Below are 19,293 nucleotides of genomic sequence, written 5' to 3' on the forward strand. Positions count from 1 at the left end.
ACAGAGAGAGAGGGAAGGAGAGCAGGACTGAGGTCGGGCTGCCATGAAACCAGTAAGTAATCATGGTTATTAAAGCATGTTATTAATACCCAAATAACCCAGTGTGACATTGGAAATGGTTCAAGCTGGACCGAAACGTCGTCGTCAGCTCCTCTCTCCTATGTGCGGGTTATTTGTGTATTGTTCCAGTCACGGTATTGTTCCAGTCACGGTATTGTTCCAGTCACGGTATTGTTCCAGTCACGGTATTGTGTCATTTCTTCTTTATTAATATCATTAATACCATGTTATTAATACCGTGTTCATAATATCATTTTATTAGCGTGAGATTATTACGTAATAAAAGTCTTGACAAATAATTTGAGTAATCAATTATGCAAAATCGTGATTACAAGTCATTATTAATCGCGTCAAATATTACAAAAGTCATTATTAATCGCGTCAAATATTACAAAAGTCATTATTAATCGCGTCAAATATTACAAAAGTCATTATTAATCGCGTCAAATATTACAAAACTCATTATTAATCGCGTCAAATATTACAAAAGTCATTAATCGCGCCAAATATTATGGCAACATTAATTACTGAGTGAAGCAAAAGTGGAGGACAAGAAGTGTTTATGTCCAGACTGGTGATAAATTATGAAGACAAGAAGAAAGAAGAAACAGGAGGATTATGAGAGAGAGAGAGAGAGAGAGAGAGAGAGAGAGAGAGAGATAGATAGATCTCAATGACAAGCGGAAGAGCAGTGACCACACTAAGAAATAATTCAATAACGTGAAAGAGATTTAAGACTATTAAAGAACCTTCCTTCATATACATGATAATCTCCCAACAGACGCTCTAGTGTATTCAAGAACATATTTGATAAGTTCCTTCAAGCTGCTGATTATCAGCCATAGGTACCTACCATAGGTACCTGTGACCAGTTTGCAGAGTTTTCAGGAGTCCGGCATGAAGCCAAGTGTTTAATGCTGATTGTGTTCAAGCAGCCTGTTGGTGCTGGTGACCGGGGAACTACAGAGACAATAATGCTTAGACAACAATGCATAAGTGTTTGTAATATCCAAGGTTATAAATATTACCTTAATTTTTAAAAGTGTGAACAGGTAAGCGAGGGGAAGGCTTCGGTCAGGTGACCGAAAGCTCCATGAAACGTCGTGTCTCCTGACGAATCTTACCTAACTTAACCTGTTAACAATAAAATTAATAATTTTTTTTGCTTCAAATTAAGAAGTATAAATAACAGAAGTCTTCAGGTTACACTCTGGTAATGCCTCAGTTACATTATCCTGCTGAAGTCTGGTCTCTGTATTATAGAATGGACATGAATGCCATGGGAACCATAGAGAGAAGGATGACGAAGACAATCCCCTGTATTACATAAGAACATAAGAAGGAGCAGCAGGCCTACTGGCCCATGCGAGGCAGGTCCAAGTCCCCCACCATGTCGTGGGGTTCGTAGGAGATATGAAGGTTGAAGATAAACACACTTGTTGGATGGTAACACTATATTGCAGTGTGTGAGAAAGGGAGCCCAACCTGCCGTGAAGAACCAAGCCGAGGTAGCGCATCCCACGCACTCGTGCTGCATCCCGTGACATCAAACAAACAGTCACTAGGCCCAGCAAAGGGGTCGTGTAAGTAACACATATGAATGGTACTACGACACTCAGATAAGCTATACATATACAGGGGATTCAGTAGCTATACTGACAACAAGCCCAAGTCAATGCCCCTACATAGGTCAGGTCACATTCACTTAAGGACGGAGCACGGCATCTGACCTAGTAGCACAAGTTAGTCCAACTCACACCTGCCCACACCCACTCATATATTTATCTAGCATATTTTTAAAACAACATAACGTTTTAGCTTCAATTACGGTACTCGAGAGTTTGTTCCACTCATCCACAACTATTACCAAACCAGTGCTAGAACCAATATTAGAACTCTTTCCTAAGAGATTAAATGGGGTAGATAGACAACATTGTTATGAAGGTATATTGGTGTACTAGCAGTCAAGTAACTTTATGGATGATCGAGTATGAAAAATACATACGATAGAAAGAAGTGTATATATACATGTATATAAATATAAAATAACACTTACCCTGGTTGACAGCATGTGAAGTAGCTGAGATACACACACAGACACACACACATACACACACACACACACACATACACACACACACACACACACACAAACACAAACACACACACAACTTACCTGAAAAATAAAGATTTATTTTAGAAAATTGTTCGAAGAAATATAAAATAAATGTATAATAATAATAATAATAATAATAATAATAATAATAATAATAAACAAATACTATTAGTACCACTACGTCCAGCAGTTCTATTACTATTACTGTTAATGCTAAGATTTCCGCTATGAGAAGTTTTATGATGTTGAATGTTGATAAGGGAGAATGTTTAGGTGAATCATGAAGTTAAATGTTAATAAGAGAATGTTTAAGTGGTGAATCGTGGAGTTAAATGTTACTAAAAGAATGTTTAGGTATTGAATGTTACGAAGAATGTTTAGGAAGCGCGATACATCACCAGTCCTGACTTCTCATTCTACTGACTTTACCTACGACATTCTCACTCATTCTCTGCCCATTTTCTCTTCCTTCCCTCATTTCTTCCCTTCAAAGGAAGAAACTGATGCTGGTGAAGAGTTCTTGATTCAAGTAACTTGAGCTATCACCTCACCATCATTGACTTGAACATACTCATTCCCCTGCCATCCTCTTCAACATTCCTCTGGTTCTCTCTGTCATTCCACTCACTTTACTTGTTTTTCCCTCACCTGGTGATAAGTTAGCCATAAAAAAGTACCCTAAAGGGAAATGTAGAATAAAACTTTGATGTGTCTGTGTGTATCATTAAGAACGTAAATAATGAAAGTGGATGTTATAGGAATGTAAGTGGAAGTCTGAGTAGATCTATAACCCAATATAATAAAACGTACGTAGATAAGTACGTTTATAAGCAACATGCAATATGAAAAGATTGATTTATATTGTAGTGGCCAGGCTTAAACTTGGTTACAAGTACTTCTGGCAGTTTGGCAGATACACAGATGACGATCAACTCAACATGCAAAGTATGTGAGCAGCTCTATGGTCACTGTATTAAACACTGTGTGTTTATCCACTTATTGAGGAATATAAAGATAGATATTTTATTTATAAAAATAAGATACCAAACATATTAGCCAAATTTCCTAAATTGGCTTGCAACAGATAAGTCAACTGTAGATGTACTCCTGCAAATCCTTTCTGGGGTCTAGTTCCTGGATCTTTTGTTTATCCGAATGGTATTATGCTACCGTTCACAGGATGGACATGGGTCGCACAATACACTAGCCGCTTTGGAGGCAAAATCTAAAAATTTTATCTCCTCTTCTCCATCCTTCTCCTCACCTCTCCCTCCCTTCCCCCTCCTCCTCCTCTTTTACCCACCTCATCTGTCATTGGTATCAGCCTTCTATCTCTGTGTGGATTTCATTTATAAATGTTCTTAGGCCTCCCTTTCCCTCCCCGCCTCCCTCTCTCCCTCTAATTTAGTCTCTCTTTCTCTCTCTCCCTCTCTCCCACTTTCTCTCTCTCTCTCTCTCTCTCTCTCACACACACACACACACACACACACACACACACACACACACGAATCCACTGAGGACACAGCAAATCTTCAAGTGGTAGTAACCAAAGTCTTCCAGTGGGTAACTTTCCACAGTGTGATTTTTTAATGAGGACAAGTTTCAGTTACTCCATTATAGAAAGAGTGAGGAAATAAAGACTGGAACGGAGTATAAAACCAGAGCGTAAGTCTAATGTGAGAGACCTGAGAGTAAATATCTTAAAGGATCTCACCATCAGAGACTACAACCATGTTACTATCACAGCCGCGAGGATAATGATACGCTGGACAACTAGAACCTTCAAAACAAGGAATGCCAAGCCAATGATGATTCTCTTGAAATCCCTTGTTCATTATAAGCTGGAGTACTGCTGTACTCAAGACAGGAGAAATTGCAGACATGGAAAATGTGCAGAGCACCTTCACTGCCTGTATAGATTCAGTCAAGCACTTAATTAGGGGGAATGTTTGAAGCCCCCTCGATCTGTACTTACTGGAACGCAGGTGAGAGATACGTTATACTCTATACCTGTAACATTCTGGAAGGATTGGTCCGAAATCTGCACACACACACACATACACACACACACACACATACACACACACACATACACACACACACATCATTCCCCATGAAAGTAAGAGGTTTGGAAGGCTGCAAAATACCCACTCCCCCCTCCTTCAATGAAAAGCAGGGACCAAAAATTTTCATTGTTGTCCTTTCATAGATAAGGAGGATTACCGCTAAACTTCTGGTTGTCTTAAAGAAGGAACTGATCAGCTACGGTGTGGTACTTACGTTGGAATTCGTGCAGCTAGCATCAACAGCCTGGTTGATCAGGCCAACCCTCGGGAGGTCTGGTCTGGGACTGGTCCGCAGGGGCGTTGACCTACTGGACACACTCTAGGCAGACTTAAGGTACACACACACACAGGGGCCAGGAGCTATGAATCGACCCCTGCAACCACAACTAGGCGAGTACACACACACACACACACACACACACACACACACACACACACACACACACACACACACACACACACACACACACACACAGACTTGTTGGATCATATATAACGCGAATAGGAGACAACCTCTAACCTAACTCATTTCCACCCATCCATCCCCTCCCTAAATTCCATCCATCCCCTCCCTAAATCTCACCATCCCCTCCCTCAATCCCCACAATCCCCTCCCTCAATCCCCACAATCCCCTCCCTCAATCCCACCATACCCTCCCACAATCCCACCATACCCTCCCTCAATCCCCATCCCCTACCTCAATCAATCATCCCCTCCAACAATCCCACAATCCCCTCCCATAATCCCACAATCCCCTCCCACAATCCCACCATCCCCTCCCACAATCCCATCATCCCCTCCCCTCCTCCAAGGTCAGCCTTTGTGCTAACAGGTCGGTTGCCGTGTTCCTCCCTTAAGTCAATGTGACCTGACCTGACTAGGTTGGGTGCATTGGCTTAAGCCGGTAGGAGACTTGGACCTGCCTCGCATGGGCCAGTAGGCCTTCTGCAGTGTTCCTTCGTTCTTATGTGATTGATTGATTTAAGGAGCCCGGCCATGGTCCAGGCTCGTCTGGTGAAGATACTTGTCCAATTTCCTCTTGAAGACGTCTACACTTGTTCCAGCAGTATTTCTGATATCTTCTGGTAAGATGGTGAATAATCTGGGGCCACGAATGTTGATACAATGTTCCCTTATTGTGCCCATCGCATTCCTGCTTTTCACTGAGTTCATTTTACACTTCCTCCCAAATCTCTCGCTCCAGTATGTGTGCAGATTTGGGACCAGGCCCTCGAGTACCTTCCAGGTATATATTATCATGTATCTCTCTCTCCTCCACTCCAATGAATACATGTTCAAGACTTTAAGACATTCCCAGTAACTTAAATGCTTTACTGGCTCCATGTGGGCCTTAAACGATCTCTGTATTTGTTCCAGCTCTGATTTTTTGTCAGGAAGAACAGTTAGCGGGGAAAGAAAGAGAAAATAGAGAGCGAGAGGGAGAGAAGAGAGAGAGAGAGAGAGAGAGAGAGAGAGAGAGAGAGAGAGAGAGAGAGAGAGAGAGAGAGAGACAGCCAGCCAGAGTTCTCCACTGAAGCTTACACTCACAATTTCAGACAGTAATCTGTTAGTTAACATTCTTAAGGAAACTTTAATTAAGCTGGTTTGTAAATTTCGCCTTTACTCATATCTTAATTATAGAACTATAATTATGTATAATGAAGGAAAATGAAGGTAAATTGTTGTAAAATGGTGCAAGATACTGCCTCAGCTCCAGGTATGTATGTATGTATGTAAGTACTTAAGTATGTATGTGTGTATTCTTGCATGTATGTAGTATGTATGTTCAATACATGTGTATGTATTTACAGTATTTATGCATGTATGTACACTATTTACTCATGTATGTAGGTACAGTATTTGTGTATGTATGTATGTATGTGTGTGTGTGTGTGTGTGTGTGTGTGTGTGTGTGTGTGTGTGTGTGTGTGTGTGTGTGTGTGTGTGTGTGTGTGTGTGTGTGTGTGTGTGTGTGTGTGTGTGTGTGTGTGGGTGTGTGTGTGTGTGTGGGTGTGTGTGTGTGTGTGTGTGCGCGTGTATGCATGTATGTCCTGTTTACTATTACTCTTTGTATTCAATAGTCTAGAAAGTTAAAGATCCATCTGCCCACTTCTCCATTTATTCCTTTAGCACACATTTTGTGATCACATTTGCTGAAGGTTTTCAGAGACACTGTGCATACCACATCTGCATTCTGCTTGTCCTCCAGTGCATCCAAGCCCATGTCACAGTGGTCCAGTAGCTGTGAGAGGCAGGAGCGACCTGCTCTAAATCTATGCTGCTCTGAGTTATGCATTTTATATGTGGGACGTTAGTGCTATCGGTCTGTAATTCTTTGCTAGTGCTTTGATGCCACCTTTGTGGAGTGGGGCTGTATCAGTTGTTTTTAAGGACTGTGGGCTGTCCCCCGTGTCTAGGCTACCACAACACCAGGAGTCTATAGCATCTCTCACAACACCAGAAGTCTAATAGCATCTCTCACAACACCAGAAGTCTACAACATCTCTCACAACACCAGGAGTCTACATCATTCCTTCCAATAGCAAGTCTGCAGCATCCGTTATAACACCAGGTGTCTACAGCATCCCTCACAACATCAGGAGTCTACAGCATCCCTTACAACACCAGGAGTCTACAGCATCCCTCAACACCAGTAGTCTACAGCATCCCTCATAACACCAGTAGTCTACAGCGTCCCTCACAACACCAGGAGTCTACAGCATCCCTCACAACACCAGAAGTCTACAACATCCCTCACAACACTAATAATCTACAGCATCCCTCAACACCAGGAGTCTACAGCATCCCTCACAACACCAGTAGTCTACAGCATCCCTCACAACACCAGTAGTCTACAGTATCCCTCACAACACCAGTAGTCTACAGTATCCCTCACAACACCATAGTCTACAGTATCCCTCACAACACCAGTAGTCTACAGTATCTCTCAACACCAGGAGTCTACAGCATCCTTCACAATACCAATAGTCTACAGCATCCCTCACAACACCAGGAGTCTACAGCATCCTTCACAATACCAATAGTCTACAGCATCCCTCACAACACCAGGAGTCTACAGCATCCCTCATAACACAAGGAATCTACAGCAACCCCATCCCCAACAACAACTGCGAATCTGTCGACATAGGCCGGATTTTACGTTGTTTGTAAACACGACCGGTTGGTCAGGAGCGATCAGTCAGAAAGGGACAGCGAAAACTCAGCTTTACTGCATCACCTGTATTCTCTCCTTCTCAGTGCGCCATAAACTGTAACCAGACTAACACCAGCATGAAACTGACTGCCCATGTAAAAGAGAGATAAGAGAATCAGTACTCAAAGACTCCAACACCAACATTAACCACCTACGTAAAGGTCAGTGGAGACCGGATTCGATAGTCAAGTCTGCATTGAAAAAAAAAAAAAATCTTTTATTTGTCATTGTTGTTTGGCTTTCAGTGTGTCTACTTTGTCTCGCTGTATTTATAACTATGCACTGAGGTAAACAGGACCTACCTACATACACTTCCTCCACACATCCACATCCTCCACACATCCACATCCTCCACACATCCACTTCGTACAGCCATACATTCACCCATCCTCGTCAACACAAAGGAAAGATTAAGGAAGTTTAAATGTGACACGAAAGCTTCGCCTTCTTGAGTCATCGTCAGAGTTCTTGAAGCAACAATGGTCAGTAAATATCATTGCCTAATTCTATCTGTCTATCTGTCTCTCATTGTTTCCTTTATTTCTGGTTCTGCTCAATCACTTCACTCTTATGTGTGTGTGTGTGTGTGTGTGTGTGTGTGTGTGTGTGTGTGTGTGTGTGTGTATGCCTTTGAGAGAGAGAGAGAGAGAGAGAGAGAGGGGGGGGGGAGAAGTAGGAGGGGGAAATCTCAGACATTCCTGTCTTCCTCTCACGAGTCCCAACTCTCATACCTTTACTCAGTGCTTCCAAACTTAGTCCCTGCCACCCCGCCACCGTTCCTGCCACCCCGCCACCGTTCCTGCCACCCCGCCACCGTTCCTGCCACCCGCCACCGTTCCTGCCACATCACCACCGTTCCTGCCACACCACCACCGTTCCTGCCACCCCACCACCGTTCCTGCCACACCACCACCGTTCCTGCCACTCCACCACCGTTCCTGCCACCCCACCACCGTTCCTGCCACCCCACCACCGTTCCTGCCACCCCACCACCGTTCCTGCCACCCCACCACCGTTCCTGCCACACCACCACCGTTCCTGCCACACCACCACCGCTCCTGCCACCTCACCACCGTTCCTGCCACCCCACCACCGTTCCTGCCACACCACCACTGTTCCTGCCACACCACCACTGTTCCTGCCACCCCACCACTGTTCCTGCCACCCCACCACCGTTCCTGCCACACCACCACCGTTCCTGCCACACCACCACCGTTCCTGCCACCTCACCACCGTTCCTGCCACCCCACCACCATTCCTGCCACCCCACCACTGTTCCTGCCACACCAACACGGTTCCTGCCACCCCACCACTGTTCCTGCCACCCCACCACCGTTCCTGCCACACCACCACCGTTCCTGCCACATCACCACCGTTCCTGCCACACCACCACCGTTCCTGCCACCCCACCACCGTTCCTGCCACCCCACCACTGTTTCTGCCACCCCACCACTGTTCCTGCCACACCACCACCGTTCCTGTCGCCCGACACTAAAGTACTGTGACGTGCACTGAGTACGTTACATTTTAGCCGTTCATCACACACCCACTGGCATGCGCTCTCGACCAATAAACAGACAATTCAGAATGGAGCAGTTCTGGGTCCCGCTGTTCTCTTAACTGCACACCTCAGTTAACCAACAGCATGAGATCTGGCTCCCCCGGCGAAGGCGAGGTGTGTTTAACCTCTCGGCTGTGGGTCACTCACTAAAGCTGGTCTTGTACACTCATACTCTTTTGTCTATTCTTAGGTGTAAGACCTTCTGTCATGAGTGTCTATTTACTCTCTGGCTTGTTAGTGTTATACTGCTGATTTAAATCTATAAATACTGTACGTATCTCGCTAAATTGAATATAAGAGTAAATAACAAACTATCCCCTGTGTTTATCTTTGATTGTCTGGGATGAACCCCTCGTCTTTCGTCTTAAGTTACGGCCAGGTACAACAAGTCTTGAAATGGCTACCTGCTTTCGTAATACTCACTCACAATACCCACAAAATATATCAGAAACATTCGTAGAGTTGCACATTTTACAAGGAGCTGCTAGAGTTGTATGATTAAGCGGCAGTTTTACCCAAAAAAAAAATCTGGGAACAAGTTCTTCCGTCCTGTCATTTGATTGGGAAACTGAAGTCTATTAAACATATTATACTCAGGCAGGATTGCTCGTCTTCTCCTTGTCTCAAGAACATGTAGTATGCCAAGTAACTCTTACAAACTTACACTTTACTGTCTGATTGGGCAAGAGTCCTGCACAGTACTTACGTCTTTCATTTCCTAAAATAAGGATACCTAACTGTTGCCCATGTGACTTACTCATCTACCCTTTACCCGTTATCATTCATTATATTAGAGTTTCCACCCTTCATCTGTTACCTTTGATACCTTTGAAGAGTTTCGAGAGTTAATCTACTCTCTGAGCCCGGCCATGGGCCAGACTCGTCTGGTGCTTGCCTGGTCAACCAGGCTGCTGCTGCTGGAGGTCCACTGCTCCACATATCCATCATACCCTGGTTGATCTGGCACCTGGTGAAGATACTTGTCCAGTTTCCTCTTCAAGGCTTCTACACTTGTTCCAGCCATGTTTCTGATATCTTCTGTTAAGATATTGAATAATCTGGGACCCCGGATGTTGATACAGTGTTCCCTTATTGTCCCCACCGCACCCCAGCTCCTCACTGGGTTTATTTTACACTTCCTCCCATATCTCTCACTCAAGTATGTTATGGCAGTGTGCAGATTTGGGACCAAGCCCTCGAGTATTTTCTAGGTATATATTATGATGTATCTCTCTCTCCTCCGCTCCAATGAGTACATGTTCAAGACTTGCAGGCGTTCCCAGTAGTTTAGATGCTTTACAGGTTCAATGTGAGCCGTAAAAGATCTCTGTATTTGTTCCAGCTCTGATATTTCTCCTGTTTTGAACGGGGCCGTCAGCACTGAGCAATATTGTAAGTGAGGGAGCACTAGCGATTTGAAGAGTGCCACCATCGGCATTATTTCCCTTGTTTTGAAAGTTCTCAATACCCACCCAGTCATCTTCCTGGCTGTCGTGATCTTTGTCTTGTTATGGTCTTTAAAAGAAAGGTCCGCTGACATAATTATTCCCAGGTCTTTTTGTTCCTTACGTTCTATTTGGTGACCCTCTTGAGTTTGTTCCAAGTTTTTCTTTTGAGTTCTTCATTCTTTCCATACCTAAGCAGCTGGAACTTATCACCATTGAACGTCATGTTGTTCTCCACTGCCACACTGGAAAACCCTGCTTATGTCTTCCTGTACTTTTTCAGTGTCCTCTACCGTAGTGACTTTAATGCTTATTTTAGTGTCATCTGCAAATGATGATACAAAAGTGTGCCGGGTGATTTTGTCTATGTCTGCTATGAGGATGAGGAACAGCAGAGGTGCCAGGACAGTGCCTTGGGGCACTGAGCTTTTGACCTCGCTGATGCTGGATCTTGCCCTGTTCACTACTACTTTTTGTGTTGTGTGTGTTAGGAACCCGAAAATCCATCTGCCTACCTTCCCCGTAATGCCCATGGCCTTCATTTTGTGCGCTATCACTCCATGATCGCATTTGTCAAACGCCTTTGCAAAATCTGCGTAAATCACATCTGCGTTTTGGTCGTCTTCCAATGCCTCCGTAATTCTGTCATAATGGTTCAGCAGCTGTGACAGGCATGATCGTCCTGCTCTAAAACCATGCTGGTTCGGGTTATGTTGGCTGTGCTGGTCCATGTAATTTGTAATCTGCCGTCTCATCATTCTTTCGAATATTTTTATGCAATTTTTAGCTAGACAGCTAAAGGAGCTATGTCTGCAATTTTTAAGGCCTCCGGTATTTCACCTAGATCTAAGCTCTTTCTGCAAAGAATACTGAGGGCTCGTGTAGTGGTACTTTGCACTTCTTTATAAACAGAACATTCCATGAATCTGGTCCAGGTGCTGAGTGAGTGGGCATGTTTTCCAATTCTTTTTCGAAATCTATAGGATTTATACTAATGTCAGTTAGTTGGTCTGAGCGGCCTTCTTCTGGAGTGAAAAATATTTCTGCATTTTCTACCTTGCTGCCATGTTATTATTCATTATTTCACAGTTTCCACCTCACCTGTTATCATTCATTGTCACAGTTTCCACCTTTCACCTGTTATCACTGTCACAGTTTCCACCCTTCACCTGTTATCGTACATATCTGAACCACAGTCTCTTGGCCTTACTTATATTGTTAAACCTTTCAGCATTTCCACATTCTCAGAAACTCTTCCACTTGTCCCTTACTACCTTTCATCCCACTTTCCTTTTGCCCCTTCCTCCGTGCACCCCCTTCCTCTGGCACCGCCTGGCATCTTAAATCTCATACTAAACTTCAAAAGCATTCCACTCCTTTCTCTCCCTCTCCCCTACTTTTACACCTGGCACCCCAGTACTCTCAGCCATTCAAGGTATTCTCCTTAAATTCTCTTCCTCCGTCTGTCCCTCTCTCATTCCATTTGGCACATTAGAATGCTGTCCCCCTTTCGAGACGATTCTGCCTTACCCATCCCTCTCCTACCCCTTTCCTGCTGCCATCCCAGACACTTGACGCATCACCACAATACAATTTAAGAACATTTATTTTCCGCACTATATAAACAGTTCTTATCGCAGCCTGCCGTCCCTTGTACCCGGGGATGGCTGAGGAGGAACGTAAGGCTTTGGAGGATAACCTATTAGAAGATCTTACCTTCAAAGAACACGAGAATGTAACTATCATAACCGAGAGAAAGATAGACTGGATAACGGGGAACCTTCAAAACAATGGATGCTAGATCAATGCTACTACTCTCTTTAAGGTGTTTGTGTTTTGTACACAGTAATACTGCTGTATCCTTACAGCTATATTTAAGGCAGGTGAAATTGTAGCTGTTAAATTTTAGGACTTACTTGCCATGGGATCAAGTCCCACCCGTTCCCTGATTTGTAGAGAACTTTTACTGTCTATATCTGTTCAGAAACTTAAATTATTGGGAATGCCTAAACTTACTCATATTGTTCTTAATAAAGTTCACAGGTAAGTCACGGGTAAATCACAAATTTCAAATACAAAAGGATTTTGTATACCGCCAAGGTCTCAGTAAATCCGTTTTGCGTTCGTTATTGTTAGGTATCGAATCAGCGAGACGTCACAGTTCAACATTACTTTTTTTTAGTAGTCAATTGTAAGTCCTTGTTAATATATGACATTTTGATAACAGTTGCCTACCTGTTGTCGATTCCGGGGCTTACTGCTTCAGCGGCCACGTCCCAGACTATACCTCCTGAGTGATGTCATGATCAATTAATGTTGATGCCAGCAGCACTCAAGTCAGATAGTAGCAGGTACTACCGCCCGGCTGATCAGGAACTGACTTAAGGAACTTATCCAGTTTCCTCTTGAAAACAGTTACTGGTCTGTTGATAATTTCCTATATATATGAAGAGTAATCTTCTGTACCATATTATGTAATAAAATATTCCTATTGGTAAAAAAAAATATATATAAAAAGATGGGGTGGTAGAGAAAGTGGAATATTCAAACGGCTTCAGGAAGAAATCCAAATATTCTTCCTTGAAGCCTTTTTATCCACTTCTCCGAGGCTATGGGTCCCACAATTTATACAAGAGTAAGTATTAAAAAGTTTTGGTTCCTTTACACCCGAGTTTTCTTTTAGCTCAGGACGTCTGGTTTGGGATCAGGTAACGAGAACGATAACCCACTTGAAAAATTCGGGTAAATTTCAAGCAGCACACTTTTTGCACCCCTGCATCGCACTGGTTGTATTCTGCACCGTCTGCGAGCCTCTTGATCTCTCATGGAGTAATTTCAATGTGCAGGTTTAGAACTAATCTCTCAGTCCCCTACTTTCCTCTTCCGTTCTATTGACTGGTATGAGTTTATAATTCAATCAAGTTCTCATAATACAGAAAACAGAAAAAAGTCAGCAAGTCTAATAGAGATAAATATAAAACATTAAGTTTCTTACTAAGCACGTGTCAACATCTCACACATGACAGCCTCTCTATGGAATCGTTAAATCAACAAATACTAAAAAAGAAAGACTATACAAACAATGGCAGCTCGTGCCTCTCTGAAAAATATAGCTCCTTTACTGGTCACTATCGCAAAGATCACTTCTCTTATCCAAAAGAAAATATTATTTTCTCATCACAAAGAATGTTTCCCCTCATACCACAGAAAATGTTCCGCCGCTCGATGGGTGAACGAAATATTTATTCTTGGGTATCCAAAAATAGGGGAGGGGGGGGGTAATAAACAGCAGCCCAGAAGAACAGCACAAAGGACACCGTGTGGGGATATACCTTTGATGCGTTGCGAGAGTGTTTTTACTCCCGGAGCCCGTCCCTGGGCCAGGGTTAATATATGTTGTGTTTCGACTAGTGAACATGACCTCGTATAACAATATATTACCCATGTGGCGGAGTCAAAATATGTTACGTTTTAAAGTGAGAACAAGACTCAATATTACCTCTCCTCTGATAAATGTGACTTAGAAAGAGAAAAATTACATCCTTTCTCACTTCTAGATATAGTTTCGCGTCTTAGGGAGAGACATAACTGTAGAGAGTGGGGGGGGGGGAATATTATCATTATTATTATTATTATTATTATTTTAGCTGTGAGGATCAACGCCCTCACAGATTAGGCTCCCGGTGGATGGCCTGATCAACCAGGCTATTAGTGATAAACGAAACTCCTATGCAACTTTTGGGTATCTTTATTCAGGAAACGTTCCGCCAGCCAGTGGCTTCTTCAGTCTAATACAGAAAAGGTCGGTGGAATATGAGGAGGAAGTTGAAGTAATCAGTTACTCAGTCTGGAGTCAATGTGATCAGTCCATCAGTCTTGAAGGACTGACAAAAATCCCCATCTAACCCAGGAAATATCGGAAAATTCGAGTCCTGGAACTGTGATTGCACATCGTAGATTGCAGAAGTCTAGTAATTCTGTTGGCTGTTTTTTTTTTGGGGGGGGGGCTCCAAGTTCCAAATTGGCATAATTTCTGCATGTGTACTAGGGCTACGACCACCTTAACTGGTACAAACATCATTTAGCTAAGATTAAAGTGTAGTATCTGTTCTTATCACTTAAATATTTGATATGATCACCATGTACGATTCTCGATATTAAAAATTTTTGGGGGGATAATGGTGAATTGCATGGGGCTTGCTCCACCTCTGCAGCGTTTTATTTATTTTAGGCCTGGTCAAGGATGGGCAGAGGGGGCGGTGACCCCCGGAACATCCTCCAGGCAGACTCCAGGTAGAAACCCTAGAGCCAACAGGGTCACGAACACTAGCATCATTATCAGGAACTGCAGCAGTATCAGCTCCAGACTTCAGACTTACAAGACCACCATATGAGCTCTAGAGTAATTTGAGCACATAGATTTGGGACCGATCCCTCTAGAATTTTCAAGGTGTAATTATAATGTACATTTATCGCCTACGTCCCAAGGAATAAAGATAAAGGCAGTTCGTGCTCCTAATCATTTCGGTGCTAACTGAATTAATGCAAGAAGGGTAGGTTCTCTGTACAATTTCACCTGCCTTCAGAGGAGCTGCTTGAGTACAGCAGTATTCCAACAAAGAGAGAACAATTAACTTGGTGTATATTATCATTGGCTTGGTATCGCTAGTTCTGAAAGTTCTAGTTATCCATCCTATCACTTTCTCTTTAGGGTTGTGATGTTTACAGTGTTGTGAATCTTGAAAGGGAGATTTTCTGATATAATCATTCTAAACTCCCACACGATAGACTTTTGCTTTATTATACGATTCGAGTTTGCTTCATTTTCGGTTCCAGTCATTATTTCTTAAAGTTCTGCATACCAGAGCAGCTGAAGTTTGTCCTCATAAAACATCGTACTATTTACAGTGACCCACTGCAAGACTTGGTCTATATCAGCTGCAGGTTTGTTGGGACACTCGGTGGATGCCACTCACATACAAATTCTAGTATCGTCTGCAAAAGATGATACGATGATCTGTTTCCCAAGGCAAAGTTCTCGGCCTAATTCTCTCTCTTATTCTCTTACCTGATACGAATGCATAAATCACAGCACAGTATCATCTTTTGCAGACGATGCTAGAATTTGCATAAGAGATACCAATTGATGACATACCACATTTCCAAGTTGATGTAAGCCAAGTCTTATAGTGGGCCACATAAAACAATGTAAATACTCAATATGGACAAATTTCAGGAAATATAAATTTGAGCAGAATAAAACAACCCGAAATCCCTCAACAGAGCGGAAGACTAATACATTGGGCTTACAAACGATCCACATTCATGGATCACAGGAACGTTTCCATTGTAATCACAAGAAAACTGATAGGCTAAATAACTAGAACCTTCACAATAAGAGATGTCAAGTAAATGATGATACTCTTTCTTAAGTCACTTGTTCCTTCTAGGCTGGAATACTGTTGTACACTAAGTCTCTTTTAAAGTGTACTCTTGGCAAAATAGACAAAAAAAGATCCATTATAATTTACACCTGAAAAATTCTGAAGGAATTGGTCCCGAATCTGCATACCTAATTCATTCCCAACGAGAAAAAAAAAGGTTTGACAAGCAGTGAAAAATACGCGCAGACCCCCCCCTCCCCCCTCCTTCCCTTCCCGCTTGAAAATCAGAGAAGCAACGAGTACCGATGAGACATGAAAATTTTGTCAATGTCGATACTGGACTATTTCGAGGGTCAAAGCTCCCGCGACCTGTTTCCAGATCAATCCTCCCAGTGCATGGCCTGATTCTAAGCACCACAGCCAGGCTGATCAGGTACTGGTTTGACTATGTTGTCCAGTTTCTTCTTGAAGATAGCCAAGGGTCTGTTGGTAAGCAGCTTTATTTATTAAGGGAAGAACTGAAAAGACTTACTGAGTTCTCCCATAATGCACTCGCTGCACCCATGCTGCTCACTGGGGGGTATTTTGTGCACCATCCATCAAACCCGTTACTTTCATTAGGAATGATTTGTGTGTGAAGATTAGGGACCAATCGTTTTAGAATGTTTACCTACGTTCCAAGGAGTTGACATAGAGGAATTTCAAACATTCCCAGTAATTTAGATGGTTAACTTAATCTATGCGAGAAGTGAAGGTTCTCTGCACATTCTCCAAGTCTGTAATTTCGTCTGCCTTGAAGGGAGCTATTAGTGAGTATGCAAGAAAATCTTCCCGTCAAGGATCACAATAGTGACACTATAACAAATCCATGGAAAATGATAGGCTGAGTAGTGCTGTATTCCAAGGAGTCTCTCTCTACTGAGTCGAATTTCTTTTATATTCTGTTCCACTTTTTTTTCCTCACTCTTTCCATAACGGAATAACTGAAACCTGTCCTCAGTGAACATTATCTTGTCAGATACCGATACTTGACACACTACTAGAAGCAAGTGCACTAAGAGATAACTCAGTAAGTGTAAAGGGACCAAAACTCTTCAATGCCCTCCCTTCATACAGAAGAGGAATTAGGAACCGATCCCTAATTATCTTTAGGCAAGATGTTCATAAAATAAAGTCAGTTCCCGATCAACCAGGCTGCAGATCATACACTGCACTGCGTGTGATTATCATCAATAGCCGGATTAAACAGGACCAACAACTGGGAGGTATGATATGAGACCTGGCCGCAGGGGCGATGACCCTGAGGCCAAGTAAAGGTAAAACTGTTGCCAATAGTTTCGGAGCCACTGGACGCAAGGAAGTGGAATTTTTTTTTTATGTTTGGGACAGGCAAGGAATGCGGTGTAAGAGGCTAGAGATATTTTAGACTGTCAAGAAAAGAAGGGGTTGTGAAGGGCTAGTTGGTTCAAGTGATTTAGTACACAAAGGCAGGACCAGCATGTTGTGCCTGGGTAGAATATGGCAAGAGTGGGAAAAACATTTATTTTTGCAATAAAGTCTTAGGTATCTGTTTTTCTTTTTTTGCGCACCGTCTGCCAGGCCTCTTACTTTCATAACGAATGACTTGTGTGAGCAGATTAAGGATAAATCCTTCTAGAATCTTTCTAGAAGGATGGCAGATGGCGAAGAGGTGGTGGTTTAGAGTAAGAGTATAAGGAGACTACCGGGCATTGGTGGTATCAGGCAACTCTGAAGTAGATATAAGGTAATCTTCCCTATACAGAAATGGGTAACAACCTAGATATACGGTAAATCCCCTTTCTTTCATATACTAGATATTGCCCACTCAAACAGGGCATCGATGGAATGCCAAAATGTGCATCTGACGGGGTTAAATTCGAGGAGCCAGTTGCTGGACCAACCTTCCATCCTGTCCAAGTCTCTTTGTAGTCTTGCCTGATCTTCATCCGATTTAATTCTCCTCGTTAACTTCACATCATCTGCAAACAGGGACACTGGTCCTAGGACTGACCTCTGTGGAACGCCACTCATCACAGACGCCAACTCTGATACCTTGTCATGTACCATGACTCGTTGCTGCCTCCCTGTCAGGTATTCTCTGATCCATTGCAGTGCTCTTCCTGTTATGCGTGCCTGATCCTCTAGCTTTTGTACTAATCTCTTGCGAGAAACTGTGTCGAAGGCCTTCTTGCAGTCCAAGAAAATGCAATCAACCCACCCCCTTCTCTCGAGTCTTACTTCCGTTACCTTTTCATAAGTCTCCAGCAGGTTTGTGACACAGGATTTGCCTTCCTTGAATCCTTGCTGGTTGTCGTTTAAAAGCTTATTCCATTCTAGGTGCTCCACTACTCTCCTCCTGATACTCTTCTCCATGACTTTGCATACTGTACACGTCAGTGACACTGGTCTATAGTTTAGTGCCTTGTGTCTGTCTCCTTTCTTAAAAATGGGGACTACATTTTGCTGTCTTCCATATCTCAGGTAGCTGTCCAGTTTCAATGGATGTGTTGAAAAACAGTTGTTAGTGGCATACATAGCATCTCTGTTCCCTGTTTAAGGACCCACGGAGAGATGTCCGGTCCCACCGCCTTTGAGGTATCAAGGTCACTTAGCAGCTTCTTCACCTCCTCCTCGGTTGTGTGTAATTCATCCAACACTTGTTGATATATTCCTTGTTGGTGTACCCCTCTGTTCTGTCTTCCCAGAGTCCTTTCTGTCTGCACTGTAAATACTTCCTTAAATCTCGTGTTGAGCTCCATAAATACTTCTTGGTCGTTTCTTGTGAGCTCCCAACCTTCTTTCTTCAGCCTGATCACCTGGTCCTTGACTGTTGTCTTCCTCGTGATGAGGCTATACAACAGATTCGGGTCAGATTTAATTTTTGGATCTATGTCGTTTTCGTACTGTCGCTGCCCTCTGTCCTTATCTGTGCATATTCGTTTCTGGCTCTTCGACTAATATCTCTATTTTCCTGGGTCCTTTGTCTTCTGTACTTTTTCCATTCTCTAGTGCACTTAGATTTTGCCTCCCTACATTCTGGTCTTCCCATTATTTCTGTTGCCCTTAGGAACAAACTTTTCCTCTGCCTCCTTGCATTTTGGTGTTACCTAGTCCATCATTTTGTTACTGACTTTCCTACCAATTCTCTTTCCCACTGAACCTCCTGCAGGAAGTTCCTCATACTTGTGTAGTCCCCGCCATTTGTAGTTTGGCTTTTCCCATCCTGCTCCTGTTACCCTCTCCACTTGTAATGTATTTAAAGCTCAGAACAGTGTGATCACTAGCTACAGGGGACCTTTCATGTGTCACGTCCTCAATGCCCGAGCTACTCAGGGTGAACACAAGGTCCAGTCCTACTGGTTCATCCTCTCCTCTCTCTTTGATTGTGTCCCTAACATGTTGATGTTCCATAGCCATCATCTTGG

General features: G+C 43.1%; 1 pseudogene; it reads left to right on the top strand.

Moving 5' to 3' along the window:
- The first annotated feature begins 14,537 nt into the window (after positions 1-14,537).
- LOC128688430 (U2 spliceosomal RNA) lies at positions 14,538-14,690 on the top strand (annotated as a pseudogene).
- Positions 14,691-19,293: the final 4,603 nt, after the last annotated feature.

The sequence above is a fragment of the Cherax quadricarinatus genome, chromosome 19, assembly GCF_038502225.1.
Source record: "Cherax quadricarinatus isolate ZL_2023a chromosome 19, ASM3850222v1, whole genome shotgun sequence".
Taxonomy (NCBI): Eukaryota; Metazoa; Arthropoda; class Malacostraca; order Decapoda; family Parastacidae; genus Cherax; species Cherax quadricarinatus.